At 33.7% G+C, this 19,463-nt stretch overlaps 1 pseudogene across 1 annotated transcript; it reads left to right on the top strand.

Annotated features, from left to right (window-relative positions):
* Positions 1-16,712: 16,712 nt before the first annotated feature.
* On the top strand, positions 16,713-19,463 carry LOC143583158 (sinalpyl alcohol oxidase Nec3 pseudogene; annotated as a pseudogene). Its single transcript, XR_013144108.1, has 3 exons — positions 16,713-16,815; positions 17,026-17,709; positions 18,455-19,463. The product of XR_013144108.1 is annotated as a sinalpyl alcohol oxidase Nec3 pseudogene (transcript).

The following is a 19,463-nucleotide window of genomic DNA, read 5'->3' as shown; positions in this document are numbered from 1 at the left end:
TCTTTCAACCGCTGGTATTACGATAACTGAACTGGCGAGGCCGTCATTGTCCTGGGCAAAGGTTTGAAGACCGAGCTGATCAAGATCATTGATCCAATGTGGCTGGTTAACTTAACCGAGACTGACAATGACGTGCTACACAAGAACAAGATTTTGTTTGAGCGCAATGAAGACTATGATCTAGCTATGTAATTCCAACAAGTTGTGCGTGTATGTTATGAGAACGGGATTCATAGTTGCAGGGATTGGCAGTCCAAGCGCTTCAAGTAAAGTAAAGATAAAGAGCTCAAGACGAGGGGGGTGTCTGTTAATGCACGGTTTTGTGTCTCGAGTCTTTGTATTTATCGATTATGTAATTTTCGTTTTATTTATGTAATAAAGTATTAAACTATTAAGGTAGTTCGTTAATGTATTTCCTAGTTCGTTAATGATGTTTAACGAACTAGAGCTAAATTAAATATCCCTCCTAATTAGTTAAGGATGTTTAACGAATCAGGGGGTGATTCGTTTAAGTTATTTCATTTAAGTTTATGTAGCGAATGGGATGCTAGTTCGTTACGGGCTGTGTAACGAACTAGATCCATCGTCTATTTATAGTGGCTTTAGTCCACAGTTAATTTAAGCTTTGAGGTTCACGTTAATGAATTGCTTCCCAATTCTCTCTCAGTCTTCATCTTCATATTAATATTATCCATCACATACTACAACTAATATATATAGATATAACATATAATCAAGTGTAACAATGAACTAGATCCGTATGAGTTAATTATACATAGATCAGATCTGTGTTAGGATTCACACCATGTTCAAACACTAAGCTCATTCGTTAGCCTAGGAGCACATACGCTAAGGATGTAGCGTATGTGGCTCATTCGTTAAATTGGAGAACTCATTCTCTATTGGACTTGGCGAATGAATGCTCATTCTTTAAAGTAATGCTCATACGCTATGGGTGTTAGCGAATGAGAGGACATTCGCTAGTGTAAATCCTCATTCTTTTTTCATGTTAACGAATGAGCCTAGTGAATGAGGATGGCCTATAACTAGGCTAAGTTAGACAATGTGCATAGAGATATGTGCTTATTTATTCCTCACGTAAGGTTATGTTGCCGGATTCTCTCTAGAATCAAGCTTAACTATATGTATGCATGTATGCATGTATGTAGGTATGTATGTATGTATGTATGAATCCTTAACGTTATCAATACATTAATCATTATGCTCGATCATCATTATTTATAGTACCATATATCATTGATGTATCCAATTGCGACTAGACCGTGGCTCGTATAACGTTTTCACATAAGTCAACATATTGGTCAATTTGGTTTAGTTTTCTAATTGTAATATAATTATAATAGTTAATATCTTGGTGAGGAACCACTAATATGATTCAATACGTTTAAGGATCTTGTCATTTGATATGAATAGCGATTCAATCTTGATGATTATGTTAATTGTGTGTAACATTGTGTGTTGAGAGAGTATTTTGATAGAGTAACGAGGCTCAGATGATGATGATGATGATGATGATGATGATGATGATGATGATGATGATGATGATGATGATGATGATGATAATAATAATAATAATATAATAATAGTAAGAACTGTTTTGATTAAAATACATTAAAGAGTATATATAGAAGACGAGCTCATTTGTTAGACAGGCCTAAAGAATGAGCATCTCATTTGTTATCATACGTTAAGATCATTCGTTAACATCCCCTAACTCTTTAATCTTATACGTTAACCATCATTCGTTTATCGTATATAACGAATGAGGATAAAACTAAGCGGGTCTCATTCGTTAGACATGCCTAATGAATGAGCCTTTACATTAATGACCAAAATACCTCTAAAACATTTATCTACAAAAAAATATGTTATACAAAGACTGAGGCGCAAAATCGTGTATCAACAAAATCTCTCTCATCTCTAGTTCTTTGTCTTTCATAGGTTGAACCGATTAGTTTTCCAATCCGCACAACTATGAATCCCAAACGCATAACAAACGCGTACAACACATTGAAATTTCATAGCTTGCTCATTGCCTCTGACATCCGCCCATTTGATCTAGTTCTTGTAAAGAACCTCATTATCGGACTCAGATAAATTAACTAGCCACATCGGGTCGATCACCCTAACTAATTTTTCCTTCAAACCGGAACCCAATTCAATTACGGCCTCGCCGGTCTTGTTGTCGTAATACCACCTGTTAAATTTTCTTATAAAGACTTTGGGGAAACGTCTTTATAGGAACGACTTTACGTTGAGTACCAATTTCCTCATACCGGTGCGCGGATCTATTTCATCCACATATCTTCATGTTGGAACCTGTGGCTTGAAGAATTTGAAACCATACTTTTACTTCGTGTAGCAAATTCCGATAGAACCAATCCGCCATTTGATTTCCACATGGGTTCATGAATGGTCTATTGGCAAGCGTACGTATAACCCATCTCGGCATTGAAAGCACGTCAGCGATACATTGGAAATACTGAACACCGTTCTCCCATTTGACAATGCAAACTTTAAGCTCCGAGTCATACACCCACGAAATAATATTACCTTTAATAGTCTTCGCCGCAATGAACTTCTTCATTTCGGATATGCAGGTTCTCGAGACTTTGATTGCTTGTAATTTTCACTTTTAGCATATCTTAGAATTTCAATCATCTTCAACATATGTTTAAACATACCATCGGAAGTTCTTGTCTCATTGTCCGATACTTTAGCTTTTCCTTTATCCAATAGTTTATCTTTCTAAAGACGCTCTTCAGCTGCTTAAAAGTGTTCTGTTGTAAGAAACGAAATTCCCTTATCAGAGTTATCATTCGTATATAAGTCGGGATATTCCTCAGCTGTCACATCTTTCATCTCAACATAATCATCATCAAACAAAATATTCCCAGCTGGAACACTCGTATCGAATCTCACTTCTTCTGAATCAACCACTTCCACATCCTCTTACTTTTCCATCTCATTCATCACTTCTTCGTTTAAGTTAAGAAGTACGGAAATATACTCTTTAGTAAGCGAGTGATCAACAAACTCACACTCTTCAATCTCATCTGCGTTCACCATAATAAAAAAGAATCGCCTATTATCCACACACAAAATCACATTCGTCTTGATCGAGTTCACATGCTGCTATTAGTAGTATCTTGATAAACTACTAATTGCTTATCCGAATCCCTCTCAGCTGTTGCACGACCCGTTGATGAAGCACCTTGTTGCTGATCCAAACAACCACCGGTTTTAGGATCCTTGTCATCAATATCTTTTAACTTCTTTAGCATATCATCTTTGCAACTCCCTGTTCTTATGTTGAACATACGACATATGGCTCACCATTTTTCTTTGATCTGCTAGCATATGCTCTTGGAATAATCTATCAGCCACAATTTGATTTTCTTGTAAGTGAATCAGATTCAACAACTGAAGCATTTTTTATTGAACTAGCAAATTTAAGAATGAAGGACTTACTAGCTGCATAGGACCGTCAGGTCTATTGAATGACATAAACGAGAAGCCTGGCCTCTGCATCAGATGTGCAGGAATTGTTGGACTTGCAGTAGCCAGACTTGTTGTGAAGATGGCATAGGAGACAACATTGTGTGAGGAATTGGCGTGAAGCGCGGGTCTGACGATGTCGTAATCATAAGTGCAACTCTCGGTGTACTTGGAGCCCTACTAACCACCGGAGTAGGAGATACATTAACTAGAGCAGACACCACAACCCGCGGAACACTTGGTTGCGATCATGGTATCTCAACACCCAAACCTCCATGGATCTCTTCTTTTCAGGCTTGTCAACAAAAATCGCTTTACCCTTAGCCTTATGTTTACGAGCTTCAACAGTATCCTAATCCCATGCTAGTCCACCATCACCACCATCGTTCTCACTTTGACCACCTTCACATTCAGAATCCGAGTCATCATGGATCCAACGATCATCAGGTGGATCTACATAATCAACACGAACTATGTGCCCAATCAACATCTTGCACTTTTGTTTTGTCAGAATAGTTTGACCTTGATATGTTCTATTACGTCGCATCATGTCTTCATTCATCTGCTCGAGCATCAACAAATTTTTAAGCATCTCTAGGTATTTAATCATATTAGGCTCGAGGTGACTTATAATTAATTGCAAGAAAAGAGGATACACTAAGAACTTGTTCTTCCTCGTCGGGCAATTTTCCTTCAGGTGATAGAGCACCATCTCGCAGAAATTGAATGGATTTTTCAAAATCATAGAAAAGAAAGCTGACATTAGCATGATTGTGCATCATTAAAGTCACCCATTCGTCCGCCAAGGCAATGTATAAGCACATGTAGTATATACTTATAATGCTCGCATAAATTTTCCTTGTTATACATCGACCTCTCCAAATCACCTTTATACTTTAAACGTCGAAAAAATCCTTAAATCAAGTCTTTTTCAAACTCAAACATGTCATTCTTTGTATCTTGAAACAGTAATACACTACGTATCACATCAATGTCCACCACAATCTTCTTTTCTTGTATCGTACCCTCGTAGCCTAGAAAGGCCTGATAATGCTGGAGTGAACTGGCAGATCAGCTTATACGGCATAATGTATCTTGGGCCTCTTCAGAAATGTTGTTACACTCCCAAACATTGCACGTCTAAATATATATTCATTCAAGAAAGCGCATATGTTATGTTTCGGATCTTAGAATAACTCGACTACTTGTGATTGTTGAGCCTCGGGTTCTCAACAGGAGCATCTTGTGCAACAAGCTGTACTTGCTCGCCCTCGAGAGTATAAATCTGCATATATTCAGCCATTAATGGAAAAACGCACAAGTTAAAATTTGAAATATATATTAAAATGGACAAAACCGTCCACATTCGTTTATAATTATTAACGAGTAGCAGTCATTCATTAAAAAACATTAACGAATAGGCGCATTAGTTAAAATTATTTAAACGAATAGGCACATTCGTTAACATTGTTGAACGAATAGATGCATTCGTTAAATCTTGCACATTTGTTAGATAAATAAAGATCTCATTTGATAGACAACCCAACGAATGCGCTTATTCGTTAAGCACCATAACTAATGTGAGCATTCGTTATCAACTCTTCACAAGTGAGAACTCATTCGTTACAGGATAAACGACTATACATTAATGAATAGTCACTTTGACCAATTCCGGTCAAAGACAAAATTGAGATGAACAACAAAAAGTCAAACACGCAATTTGAATTTCTTATTTGTTTAAATCTTGGTTCAATATCATCTATACATCATTGATATTAAACCCTAAACATCTAATTGGGTTTTAAAATCTATTTGAATATCGAATTATTCAAATTTGAGTACGTTATCAAATGTCTGTCAAAATCAATCTAAATTGGACCAATCCTAACTTTAAGAGTATACCTGGACTCGTCAATACCTTCTGTAACAACTCAGATTTTCCAAATTTACATTACCCGACCCGTTTTTATGATCTGGGAATTTTATCAATAAAATATCACTTTTATCAAATTATTATTATATTATTTTTATATGTTTATTATATTTATTTAATATATATAATAACTTTGATATATAAACAATTTTAGCCCCAAACTATACATTTATCCGTTATTCTCTCCACCTCAAATCTCTAGGGACTGAACTGCAAATTCTGTGTATTATTACCCATTTAACCCAATAACCCCTCTCCCAACCCGTATCCATGACCCAAGAACCAAACCCGTGACCCAAATTATTTATCCGTGACCCTTTGTTTAGCTTGGACCTCAATTCTCGTCCTTAACATGGAAATTGAATCAATAGATAGGTTATACATTCCTTAATCGACCTCACTGACGTTCTAGTTATGATATATCGATCAAAATTGATCCGTTCTTCCTAATATACTAGCCGACCTTAATTCAAACATGTTATACAAGATAGAGAAAGTAATAATGCAATTAAACACATCTATAATATCCTATGCATCGCCGCCAATACCCCTCTAATGAATTAGATTATAGTTGTTGTTTGTATCGCGTTTTATACCTGCTCACCGTCGTCCACCGTATCGACCAATTAACCTTCGTATAATCAACGTCAAGGTAATTAAGTTATATGGTTATGTTCTTCGTGTCTCCTTGTTATTAACCCTAAGGATAATCTGCCAAACAATCTACGTTTTGGCCGATTGGATTATTAGGGTTTATAGTTGATTTGGGGTTGTGTTGTTTTATTTTTAATTGATCAGTTTCGTATTATAACAAATTAACACCCTAGTCCGGTTGGCTAGGTTGGTGCATCTAGTGGTTAAGCTGTTGAGGGCGCGGATTCGAGTCCCCCAGCTTCGTTTTTGTTCTTTGTTTTGGTAATTGTTATCTAAGTAATATATTAATAAATTAATCAATTAATTTATACTTTTAAATATTATAAATACGATAACTAATTGATATTTTTATAAAATCGACACATTAACTAATTGTTTTCCGAACATTGATTAAACACCATACATGTAATAGTTTATTAAAAATTAATAAAGGTTTTAACATTTAAAAAGAGTTTTAATCTAAAATATATATTTAATATAATCTTGGTAATTAATATATTAAAAATATAGCTTAAGTATTTTATAAAATATAACATTTTATATAATTATTAATATTTATTATATTTATTTAAAAAGAAATCTTTATTAATAGTAAAAATATATATATAAACATTAAATGTATTTTTTGTTTCAAATAATTATGTTACACAAATCTCTTTATAAAAACTATAAAATCTTTATAATTATTTGTTTAATTATTCATATGTATTTTATATAATCATATTACTTGTGTTAAAACTTTAATAATAATGGTAATGATCCAAAATAATAAAATTAATAATAAATTAAAGTAATAAATAGCTTTTGTAAGATTACACCCGATCATCAAACCCCGAACCACTATCTAGTTTTAGTTTCGTTATCAATCCATATTTATTTAAGCAATTATCGTAATTAGGATTCTCGCCGTTAATTCCCAAAGAGCGTGATTTATCTCTTTCTTGTCATATTCATTCTCACTTTGCTTATTTGATCTGGTGAGTAATCACTCTCCTTTTTACTTATATTAAATCTTTTGGGGACATGCGTATTTTGCGTATTTATCTATTATCTAGTATTCAAAAGTGCAACTGTTTAATCCTGTGTGTATATCAGTTTATGCCTAACTTGCTATTTTCTTACTTGCTTTATTTGAACGCATTTTGGAGAGGTCCGTCATTAATAGTATGATCATACGACTATCTTTGGTAACCAATGTCCATTCATATGGCAACGGTTTAGCCCTATCTTTGGTAACCAATGTCCATTTGTATGGCAGCGGTTTAGCCCTATCTTTATTGTTTCTGTAAATTGATTAGATGCTATGGCTTAATTGTTTATCTCAAAAGAACGGTTTGCGTTTTCTATTATACATTATTATTATAGTGTCTTAAACTGGTTTTTTACTCACTCAACATGTGTTGTTGACAAACCTTTCTATTTTATACGCATATGCATGTTATTGTTTGAACTAGTTGCAAGATTTGGTGAAGACTTAGTGAAGAAGTTAAGTTAGAAGAAATTATCATGAATAATTCTTAGTGAAGAAGTTAAGGTTTGATGAACTCTGCGCATTCTAGTAGATGATTAGGTAAAAAAAAGGCAGTCCATGCCTCAGTCTTGGGCTCTGCTTCTGTTTCCTTTCGGCATACAATAATTTTGAGTTGCCTTGTTGGAAGATCATCAACAACAATCGTATTCACATTTGATTCCTTTTTGTTGGTATTCTAATTTGACCGATAAACTTGTTGATAAGTCAAATGCTTCTTTGGCTTACGTTTTCGATACTCATCACGGATCACACCCGAATCCACATCCTTACAAATTAGTTTAACACACTCAACTAGTTTGCGCGTTCCTTTAAACTCGTTTAATTTAACATTCATAATATTTCTTGGATGAATTTCATGTAACATTGTATGAGTATCATCAAGCTCGACTTATGAAAGCTGTCTTTTTAAAATACTTTTAATCAAAAGAACTTGTTCTTTGACCAAAGGTTTCACATTTTGTTTAACCCTAGATCCACATTGTTTTGAAACATACCCATGTTCACCACACGATAAACAAGTTCTCATATCTACAAACATTTGTGGAGACACGACAGGTATGCGTGAAACTTCAGGTTGTCTTGAAATTGGTTTTAGATTAGAAGAATCAGAAAAGGTCTGAAGTGTATCTTTATAGTTCAATTTACAAACTGCATTGGTTTTTTAACTTTTTGTTTAAATTTAGTCTTGTTAACCAACATTGACTTTTCAAAAGCCTTCTCAAGGTCACTCAAGCTTGAAGTGTCGTTCTTGAAAACACTCTTAATCAATTCATGTTTAATCAAACATAAAGGGATATCTCTTTCTTGAAACACTTTAACCACTCATTTTAGTTTGTAAACCTTATCATTTTTTACATTCATCTCAACAGGATTTATAAATCTCATCAAATCCTCATCAGAGATCACTGGTTTTTCTTATTTGATCTCACTTACATTAGAAGTGTTTGGACCATACACATCTTTCTCAAATTCATTCAGTTTACTACGAATATGATTCAAAAGTAGAATAGTTCAACAACATTTTCAACCACATTACTTTTAACATTAGATTCCAGAGTTGGCTTTTTAAGAGTTGATTTTCGGGTTTTACAGGAGGATCGATAGTCAAAGGACTATCAATATAAACTTCCTCACGATCTCTCATGAATGGAATCTTAGTATAATCATCTTGAAAAGAAGGAGGAACTTCAAAAAATCCCAAACCATTTTTAGTTCCCTTTTGTCGACCACTAACTTCAATTATTTCATTTAACAAAACAGATGAATCTCTAAAATACCCAATTTGTTCTTCAACTATAGAATTTCATTTTGAAGTTCAGTAATCTTGGTTCTCAATTTCAAGATCTCTTGAAACTATTGATCAATAAGAATTAGTTTGAACAAAACCTCTTCTTTCAAATCATGATTACTATAAGACAAAGCATCAATTTTTGCAATTGATTTTCGTTCAATTTTAGTTGCTTGTCTATAGTTATGACGAAGAATGGTCAAATCCTGCACTAATGTCTCATTGTGTTGACGAATAGCCTCAAGTTTAGACTTGTGTTTATAACATTGAGAGCATTTTGTGTTTAGGGGTTCATCAACAACATATGACATTTCAATAATAGAATTAAATGACATAGAATCAGAAGACTTAGAACTAACCTCTTCAATTTTTGCCATGCAAGTAAAGCTTCTTATTGCTCTAATTTCTCTACGCTTTAATCATCCGAATCAGTCTTAGTTTCTAATTCTTCACTCTTATCTGATAGCTTATCTCCACTTTTCTTCAAAATGTTCAGTCTGCTCAAACATTGCCATATTCGTAGAAGATGTATTTCCCAAAAGCCTTTAAGACCAGTCAATCTCTTCTTGAGCAATCAACACTTGTGTCCCATTGACCCAGCCCCTTTTGTCTTCTCCTTTGACTCAAAGTAGCTATTCTTCTGGTTTGAGTTTTTGTCTTGAGTCCTAGCGCCCGAATACTCCTTCTTTGGTTTATCACACTCTTTAGCAAAATGACCAAATTCCGAGCAATTGTAGCATTTGACCTTTAATTTATCAAAGCCAATTCTTTTGTTCATCGCAGGTAAATCTTATCCTGTCTTTCGCATGAACTTCATGATATTCCTCGCAATCATGGCCATATTCCATTTAATATCCATTAGTTCAAGATCATTTGATCGATTTAATCATAGTCCTCATCAATTAAATCACCCGTAGCAACCTGGCTACCCACCAATTGTTCGTATGAAGGAATAAAAGCACACATGAAGGCAAATTATTGTTGTACCTCCTTCAGGTTGAAGTTCGGTGGTTGTAAAGTTTGAGGAATTGTACCAGATGAAGAACCAAATCCTGATGCCATAAAAGATAGATTTGGAATAGCTTTAGAACTCTGAGGAATCTATTGACTTTATGAGAATAAAAAGTTGTGATTGGTACATATGTACTGCTTGAGGGAAGTGTTCCCCCATAAAGAGTTGAATCTTGATTATATTTGGAAGAATATTGACACTTCAAATCAAATTCCCGTTCTTCTAATTTTTGAATTAGATCCATTGCTGTGAGGTATTCCTTTTTAAAGAAATCATTTTCTTTAAGCACAAGCAAGTACGTGGAATATGAAGCAGGTTGAGCATTCTTCACAGTATCAATCTGATCAATCTAACTTGGAGGCATCATGAAATTTCTCATCGCAACGATCAAATGACAAAACCTTGTTAATAATTCAGTCACTGTTTCTCCCTTTAACAAACAAAAGTTCCTGAATTGAAATTTTAGCATCGATTTCTTGCTGTCTTTTGTATCCCCATGATCCTCACTTTCAAGTGTTGAAATTAGAAAGCATATACTTTAAGGCTGCTTACGTGATGAAGATGTTTTTAGGTAATGCCATGGTCAATGTAGTATAAGCCCTTGTTTTGATCTTGTATGCTTTCTTTTCTTCATTTGTCATATCAGCAAACATTTTCTTTGTCCACCCAATAGAATACACTACCAACCAACACATGTTTAAAGATAACATTCAAACTTTGCATACATTCCGGATGAACAGATCCCAAGTGAGCTTTAATCTTGGTTCCCATTTCGGGAAATCATATAAATACATGAGTCTTGGGCATTTAGTATTAGACCCGATCTCAGAATCTAGGTTTAACATTTGTTGCATTAAAGTGTTTTGGGAGGCAAGTGCATAAAAGTTTGTCATTTTAAAAGTTAAAAGGTTAAAACTATCAAATTTGAAAGTATGGGGTGAAAATTCATAGTCTATGTAAGTCAAGGGTAACAAATGAGTATACTTTGGGTATCGAATGTGGTGTATAAGTGTAAAGAATGAACAATAACGATTGATACTGTTCACACGAATGAAGCAATGACGAATTTAACCAACGAATGAATGCTATTGTTCACGCGTATGAACAACAACGTATGAGTGTAGCGAATAAAGGTTTAATGAAGGAATGAGGAAATTTAGAGAATAGGTTGTTGTAAATGTTGAACAACTGTAAAAAACGGTACAAATGCTTAACGAATGAGTCGTTGAATCTAACGAATCTGCTCAAGAAAAGAATGAATGAATATTCATATCTTCAAATATTCAAACACTTTTCCAAATTCAAACTCAATACGAACCAATAGTAAATCAATTCACACTCGTTCAAACCTCAACCATATCTCACAATTAATCCCCTAGTCAACTCGTCTATCCATTCAGAGCACCATCAAACAAATCCAAACCACAAACACAAACCAAACCTCGTCCAATTTTACCAAAAACTCAGTCAAACTTAACCTATTTCCTGCGTAAACTTAATTCAACAATTTACGAAGAACTAATACAATTAAACACTATCAAATGTTCATATCATCATCATGAACAATCCTATAGTCCAATTAATACTTATTATGATGAATTCAATACCTAGTTGAACGCTCCTATATGGTTAACAGTCCAAAATCAATTTTCAATACATTTAAACACAATTAGCAACAAATTGATTTATCAATAGTGTTGTAAACGATTTCTAATCACAATTCAAACAAACGGTGGATCTGATACCACTTGAGAAACCACTAATCCATTTCAATACATTTAACGATCTAGTCATTTGATTTGAATTACGATTAGATCTTGATGTTTACGTTAACTGTGGGTAAGAATGTGTGTTGAGAGAGTATTTGGACAGAGTAACATGGCTCAGATGATAATTATAAGAACTTTTTTGATTAAAATACACAATAGGGTGGGTATATACCGAAGACATGCCAATTTGTTAAACAGGCCTAACGAATAAGCCTCTTATTCGTTATCATACGTTACATTCATTCTTTAACATCCCATAAAGAATGAACATTATACGTTAACCATCATTCGTTAATCATATATAATGAATGAGGACAAAACTAAGCGGGGCCTAACAAATGAGACAATACATTAATGATCAAAATACCCTTAATACATTTATCTATTAATAAAAATATGTTATACAAGACCGCGACGCAAACCGTGTATCAACACATGGTCACCAAGTTAGGTTTATATTATAAATATAGGGCTTGGTTATAGACTTTAGACGTGTGATCAATATAAAAGTATTGTAACTATTTTTTGAGTCAGTTTTCTTTGCAATAATAAAGTGTGTGTTCGATTATGTGCCTTGAAGCGGTATCAGAGCTTAGTCTAATCGTGGCCCTAGCTCGAGGTACCCAAGATTGATATCAAGATCCAGCCACCGCAAGGAAGCATGTCGCCGTCGTGAGGAGATCTAGGGGAAATTGTTTCTTACAAGGAGATATCTACGGAGTGATATCTATGGCCAACCGATCAGAGACGTTAAGGAAGATCTAGGGTCTGCCGACGGATTGCTTCAAGAAGCCGTTCCATATCTTATTTTTACTTCCGGGAACCGAGGAACCAAGTCGAGTCATACTTGTTGCCCTCGTTAGTGACAAGAAGGATATTGTTTGATTTTCTTAGTTAATCAATTCAGATTTTAATTTCAAGTTGGAAATTATATCTAAACTGTGAATCGAAGGACTAGATCAAGAACTGAAGATGATCGATGGCTGATGAACAAGAAAAATCGAGTTACATTTACGATTACGAAATTATGGGGGTGATCGATTCGTAATTCCGGACCGTGTTCACAAGTCGGTAAATACTGAATGACCTAAGTTGACATGTTGGTTAGTCAACTTTCTTTTGCAATAATAAAGTGTTTGATCAATCCTGTACTTTGATCCGTTGCATGTGTTCTCAACATTAGCACAATGAATACAGTCTTCTCGCTTAGAAAAGTAATCGAATCAAATTTCCGAGTTAATTGTATAATCATTCACAGATTTCAAAATAAGTGACCCGACTGAAATCTGGTGACCTCGGCACCAATTGCTGCAACACTTGTGTTTAAAAGAGGGTCCTATTGATTAGGAAAAAAAATGTTGAAATTGTGGAGAATCGAATGGGATCACACTCGTCATGGTCTTTATATATGGGCTATTGCCTGTGATCGATGCCAACTACTCGGCCTCCTACATATTTAAATGGCAAAGGGACTAGAAGAGTACTAACTCCTAAATGCTGTTTATTAGCCATGAACTGCCCTATATAAGATTATAGAATGGCAATATTATTCTGTCATAATAAGTATGATTTTGGCCCTACTTCAAAATTAATAGCAAAAGTTATGAGCTCCTGATTGCACCGGCACTCAATGTCACTTCACCATCTTTTCAAAGTTAGACATCATAAAGCCATCCAATCTAATCACAATAAACGTCAACTTTGTATACACCTGATAATTAGTAAAAGCTTAGCATTTCTCCTAGAGTATTTTTCTAGCACCAAAAATTATATATATATATATATATATATGATTGATTTCTTTTGAGAATCACTTTAAGTTTTAAAAACTCGAAAAAACTTAAGGTAACAATATTTTTCGAATATTTTTAACATACATGTAATACGTAAGTGTAAGTAACGTAAAGAAAATTACCGTATTTTTTACACACCGAATCAACTTATTACACATTTGTAACTAACATTTAAACTTTTGTAATCATCAAAAATACTAATTCTCTCTCCTGATTCATTTTTTAATCAGATTTATTCTCTGTCACATATTTCATACTCATTTAATTAAATTTGTGGTCCATATTGAGTTCTTAAAGTTCTTACAACTTATCAAGGTTCTCAAAATATCCCTCTCATATATATATATATATATATATATATGCTTAAGTTCAAGAGAGAAATTATATTACTGCGAGAAATGAATATGAACCACTAGTTTTATTTTAAGTTTTGAAAGCTTAAAGATAAATAAAAAATATATAAATGTAACAATAAATGCACCATCTCTCTCTTCAGTTAATACAACTAATATAACCATAATAAATTTGTTTCTAATTTTATATCTACCTAATTAAACTATAATAATTAAAAAGATAAAAACACTAATTTAGTTTTATAATTTATTTACATCCTCTTCATTTTATCCAACAAAAATACAATTTTTTCATATAATACTAGTTCTTTATATGTAAAAAACAATTTCTTTCCACTCAATTTATTAGCATATTTCAACGCGTAATTTTAACAATAAATATCAAAACATTAATATATTTTTTTAATTGATATATCTTGAAAAACTATTGTAATAAATAATAAAAAAAATGTCATACAAATGTGTCCATTAAATATAAACAATAAACAAAATTATATAACTTACACTTGTTGTGAGCAATAAAAACGTACAACATAAAAAAAACAAACAACTTACATACTTAATTCGACACCAACGATTATATAAACTACACAAAGATACACATATCCTACACGTGTGTAGGTTATATGTTTTTCATGTGTAGGTTATATGTTTTCTTATTTTTAGAATAAGTGTGGGTTATCTGTTTTTGTGTAGGTTGTATATTTCACATTTAATTCAAACATGTGTGAGATAGTTTTTTGTATTATTCATCACAATGTAACTACATGTTGATGGATATTGATAAGTTGAGTTGGAAGAAATTGGTTTTAAATAGAAAGAAATTTTAGTGTATGAATAAATTGTATTTGTGTAGGATACCAATTTTCATGTGTAGGTTATATGTTTTTCGTGTGTAGGTTATATGTTTTCGTGTGCGTGTGTATTTTATTGATGATGAATTTTGTGTGTAGGTTATATGTTTTCTTATTTTTTGAACAAGTGTATGTTATATGTTTTTGTGTAGGTTGTATCTTTCTTTGTTGATATTTAATGCAAATACGTGTAAAATAGTTTTTTGTATTATTTATCATAATGTAACTACCTGTTGATGAATATTAATATATTGAGTTGGAAGAAATTGGTTTTGGATAAAAATAAATTTTAACGTATGAATAAATTATACTTGTGTAGGATAAAAATTCAAGAGACAAAAATAAGTTATAAAAATAAATAAATTTTTAATACTTTTCATTTATAGTAATTTGATTAGTTATATTAATTGAATAGATAACTATTATGGTTTATTAGTTATATCGATTGAAGAGAGATAATGTATTAATAGTTTCTTAATTTATCTTTAACTTTTAAAACCTAAAATAAAACTAGTGGCCTCGCATTTCTCGTAGTAATATCATTTCTCTCTGAACCATCCCATATATATATATACACATACAAATTAAGGATAGCGGGTTGTTTTGTTTTTAATTTATATGTATTTTTGAATTAATGGTTGTATCTCGTACTAAAAGACTAAAATGCCCTGTTTTATTTTTAATAGAGTAAGATGTGTAGTAGTAGAAAATATGAGTTTGTCAATGTTGATATAGGTGTCATCCTCACGAACAACACTTTGGGAAGGGCATGAGTGACTCAATTAAAGAAGACAGAGATCTTTGTGATCTCCGGTACGATTCTAAGGGCATCTGGGTTCTAGTGGGCATTTCGGCGGGTTGGTTTTTCCCATAACTGTAACTTTAAAACAATTAAGAACTCCGTACAGCTAGGTTGGGGCAAACTGGCGGTGGTTTTTTGTCCTTGGGCACCCTGTATGGAGTACCTTGACACCTCTCTTTTGTTTGTTGGCTGTTATAAAAAAAATTAAATTAATTGGACCGAAAGTGACATGAAAATAAAACTATAGATCAAGAAAGAGAAAAAAGAATCGTTTGGATTAAAGGCGAGAATCTAAGCACATATTCGGAATTAAAGGGGGGGGGGGTGATAAATACCGCCACTGTGTTGAAAGCCATTAGGGTAATAAAACACCATTTTAATTACAAAAAAAAAGCTCAGACCCCCATGCAACATTTTTATAAGCCCCCATGAAGATACCTTGAAGCTTCTATTTAAGATGACCAACTTCTCAAATTTTAGAAACTGCCATTCCGGTTTAAATCAATGATGTTTTTTTGAAAAAGAGAGAGAAGTGAGGGAGATAAGGAACGTGTGGGTTAAACATCAGAAAGGTAAATTGAAGGCATATTTAATATTCACCCCTCTTTAGTTTAGCATAGTTACAATTTATATCTATAAATTTCATTTGAATTTTAGACAACCTTCAAGTTAAACATTTTGTATTACTTATACATCAAATCTAATGAACTTGAATAACAATTAATTGCTTTTAATTTTGTTTTAGTGTCTTTTATTTTCTTATCTGGTTAAATATAATATCAAATGTTTTTTTAATATTGTATAAATTCTTTTTGTTTGAGTAAACTCTAAAATTTCATATTCATTAAGTCATTATCAATATCCATTTGATTTGATCTAAAGGAATCAACAAAATCATCATATTATTAAGTAATTATGTATGAATAATTTTATAATATCGTTAAACAAACAACTTCGGATTATATTGACCCAACCCCTTGTAATATGACCCATTTAATTGACTTGTTTTGACCATACTTATTTTTGCCCCCCACTCATAAATATTTCTGGATCCGTCACTGAAGTCAAACGTATACTCGTAATAACAATAATTAGAGATCGATGATGAATGCAAGACCCAACAAAGCCTCTCACCTATATATATATATTACAAGAATTTCACATCACTTGCTCCCAAGAACTTGTTTCTCAACACAATAGCACCATGGCTAAAGTTCATTCGATGCAAGACGTTATGGCATTTCTTTTCATATACCTAATTAGTCAATACAAAGTACGTTGCTTCCTATCACCAGGTTCTCATCGAGGCAAGTCGACATTTCTCCCTTCATTTTTTAATGTTAAGTGCTCTGAGAACTGTAATATGTGAAACGTGGAATCGGCACATAGGCAACATGTAAGTGCCGTATAGACGATGTGGCTTTCACATTTCACACATACTTGAGAGTGTTACGAGAGGTGCGAGATGTGAAATAGTTATAATCATTAGGCAAATATTATTACTCACATGTGATAAGTTGAAATATGTTTCGCAGATACAAGTTACCTTGCTTTTACTTATGATGCCACAAACTTCACTCCAGCACACGAATACGATTACATAATCGTCGGAGGAGGGACTGCTGGTTGTCCTCTAGCCGCAACCCTATCGCAAAATTATTCGGTTCTTGTTCTCGAGCGAGGTGATGTAACAGACGCTGATTCCAACGCTTTCTCTAAAACATGCGCTTTATTAAATCTCATTAACGCAAATGATCATAACTCAATAGCTCAATCCTTTACCTCTGAAGATGGAATACCAAATAATAGAGGCAACATATTGGGAGGTAGCAGCATGGTAAATTATGGGTACTATTCAAGAGGTGATGAATACTTTTATAACAAATCAGGTATCCCATGGGATATGGAAAGTGTTATAAAAGCCTATAAGTGGGTAGAAGACATTATTTTCACAAAACCTGAACATTTAAATACATGGCAAAATTCTACCTTAAATGCATTATTGGAATCAGGAGTTGGTCCAGCAAATGGGTTTACCATTGAGCACCTTATAGGCACCAAAGTTACCGGCTCTACATTTGATGGTTCCGGGATACGACATGGTGCAGTTGAGCTCCTTAGCAAAGCCCACCCTGAAAATATAAAGGTGGTTGTGAAGGCTATCGTTGATCGGGTTATCTTCTCATCGTCTAATTCGTCAGGTGACAGTTCTTCTCCATACCATTGAACAGTTGATCCTATAGTTAATATTTACAATAAAAATTAATAATAATAATAATTTATCCAGATGGCAAAAGTTAGGTAAGTTTTTTGGTGACATGATCGGAGCTCAACATGATGGAATTCAAGTCGTTTGACAAATGATCCAACTCATACACATACGTTTCATTACAAAAATCTGCACGGTCTCTTCTTGGTGCAGATCTGACCCAACCTCTTTAACTTCTTTATAACCTCATAAACCATCGTTTTCTTTCACAGACTAAAACCTAGCCATCTCGCCTCACTCCTCCGTTGGCGTCGCCAAACTCCCAGTGGATCTATAACACCAAAAGTTTAGCAGATTGAGCTCCCAAGGGATATATAAAACCAAAATTTCACACAGACGAACTCGGCATTGGAACTAAAATTGACTCAAACAATTTCTTGCATGTCAACAGGGCCGATTTTTAGATGTGAATTGTTTGGAATTTTTTATATTTAAGACTCAGCATATTCTTGGAACTAAAATTAACTGAAAGATGTGAACTGTTTGGGTCATTTTGTAGTAAATATTTTCGTAATTTTATTATGTATATTCGAACCACTAATACGAGTTTATTCATTTACTTACGTCATTACATTATTACTAACTGCATATGGACGATACTTTGTTAATTAATATCACGGATTGATGACTTAGTCATTCGATCAACTACTTATTGAGGAATTTACTAATTGTATCAGGTGTAACTACGAGTGGCGTTGTTTATCATGATTCTAATGGAAGGCGTCATGAAGTCCGTATAAAGAAAAATGGTGAAGTGATACTGAGTGCTGGTGCAATCGGAAGCCCACAACTTTTGCTATTAAGTGGAGTAGGACCAAGTTCATACTTACAATCACAGAATATTCCTGTCGTTCTGAATCAACCTTATGTAGGGCAGTTCATGGCTGATAAACAACGTTTAGGGGTTAGTCTTATTGTCCCTTTCCCATTGGCGGATGTAGGAGGCCGAGTGGTTGGCATCACAAATGATAACCTGTATATAGAGACCGTTTCGTCTGTGATGCCATTTGATTCTCCTGCAAATTCAATAGTTTTCCCTTATCCATACCCTCCATTAAACATAAGTGTCGTAGTGATTGCTGTTGAGGTCAGTAGACCTCTTCAGTCGGTTCACTTAGTTTGAAATCTGCGAATGATGTGACAGTTAACCCGAAAGTTTGGTTCAATTACTTTTCTAAGAAAGAAGACCTTGTGCAATGTGCCAATGCTGTTCATGTAATTGACAGACTATTGAGAACACCGGCAATGGATCTATACAAGTTTAGTAATCGTGACGGTTCAAAGTATTTCAATTTGATTGGTGTCCCGTTACCTAGAAATTTATCTGATGAGGATTCGGTGAATACATATTGTCGTAAAACGTTGAGAACATTTTGGCATTTCAATGGCGGGTGCTTGGTGGACAAGGTTGTTGACACTGATTTGAAACTTGTCGGAATTAATGGCTTGCGGATCGTTGATAGCTCACTGCTTTCTGATTCTCCAGGAACTAATCCTCAGGCAACTGTCATGATGCTAGGCCGGTATATCGGCATAAAAATACGTAACGCAAGAGGATAAGATGAGTTGTCCTAGTAGTTACAGAACAACTAGAGTTCGGATTATCTCTTTTGATTTATATCTATATATTTCCGTTGTAATGTTACCCTTAAATAAGCAGTAGTTGTGCAATCAATAAACTTAACC

Source organism: Bidens hawaiensis, unplaced genomic scaffold (genome assembly GCF_021521415.1).
Source record: "Bidens hawaiensis isolate Kalapana, Puna unplaced genomic scaffold, B.hawaiensis_p1.1 tig00032156_1, whole genome shotgun sequence".
Taxonomy (NCBI): Eukaryota; Viridiplantae; Streptophyta; class Magnoliopsida; order Asterales; family Asteraceae; genus Bidens; species Bidens hawaiensis.
The sequence above is the reverse complement of the archived record's forward strand: the minus strand, read 5'-3'. Positions and strand labels throughout refer to the sequence as shown.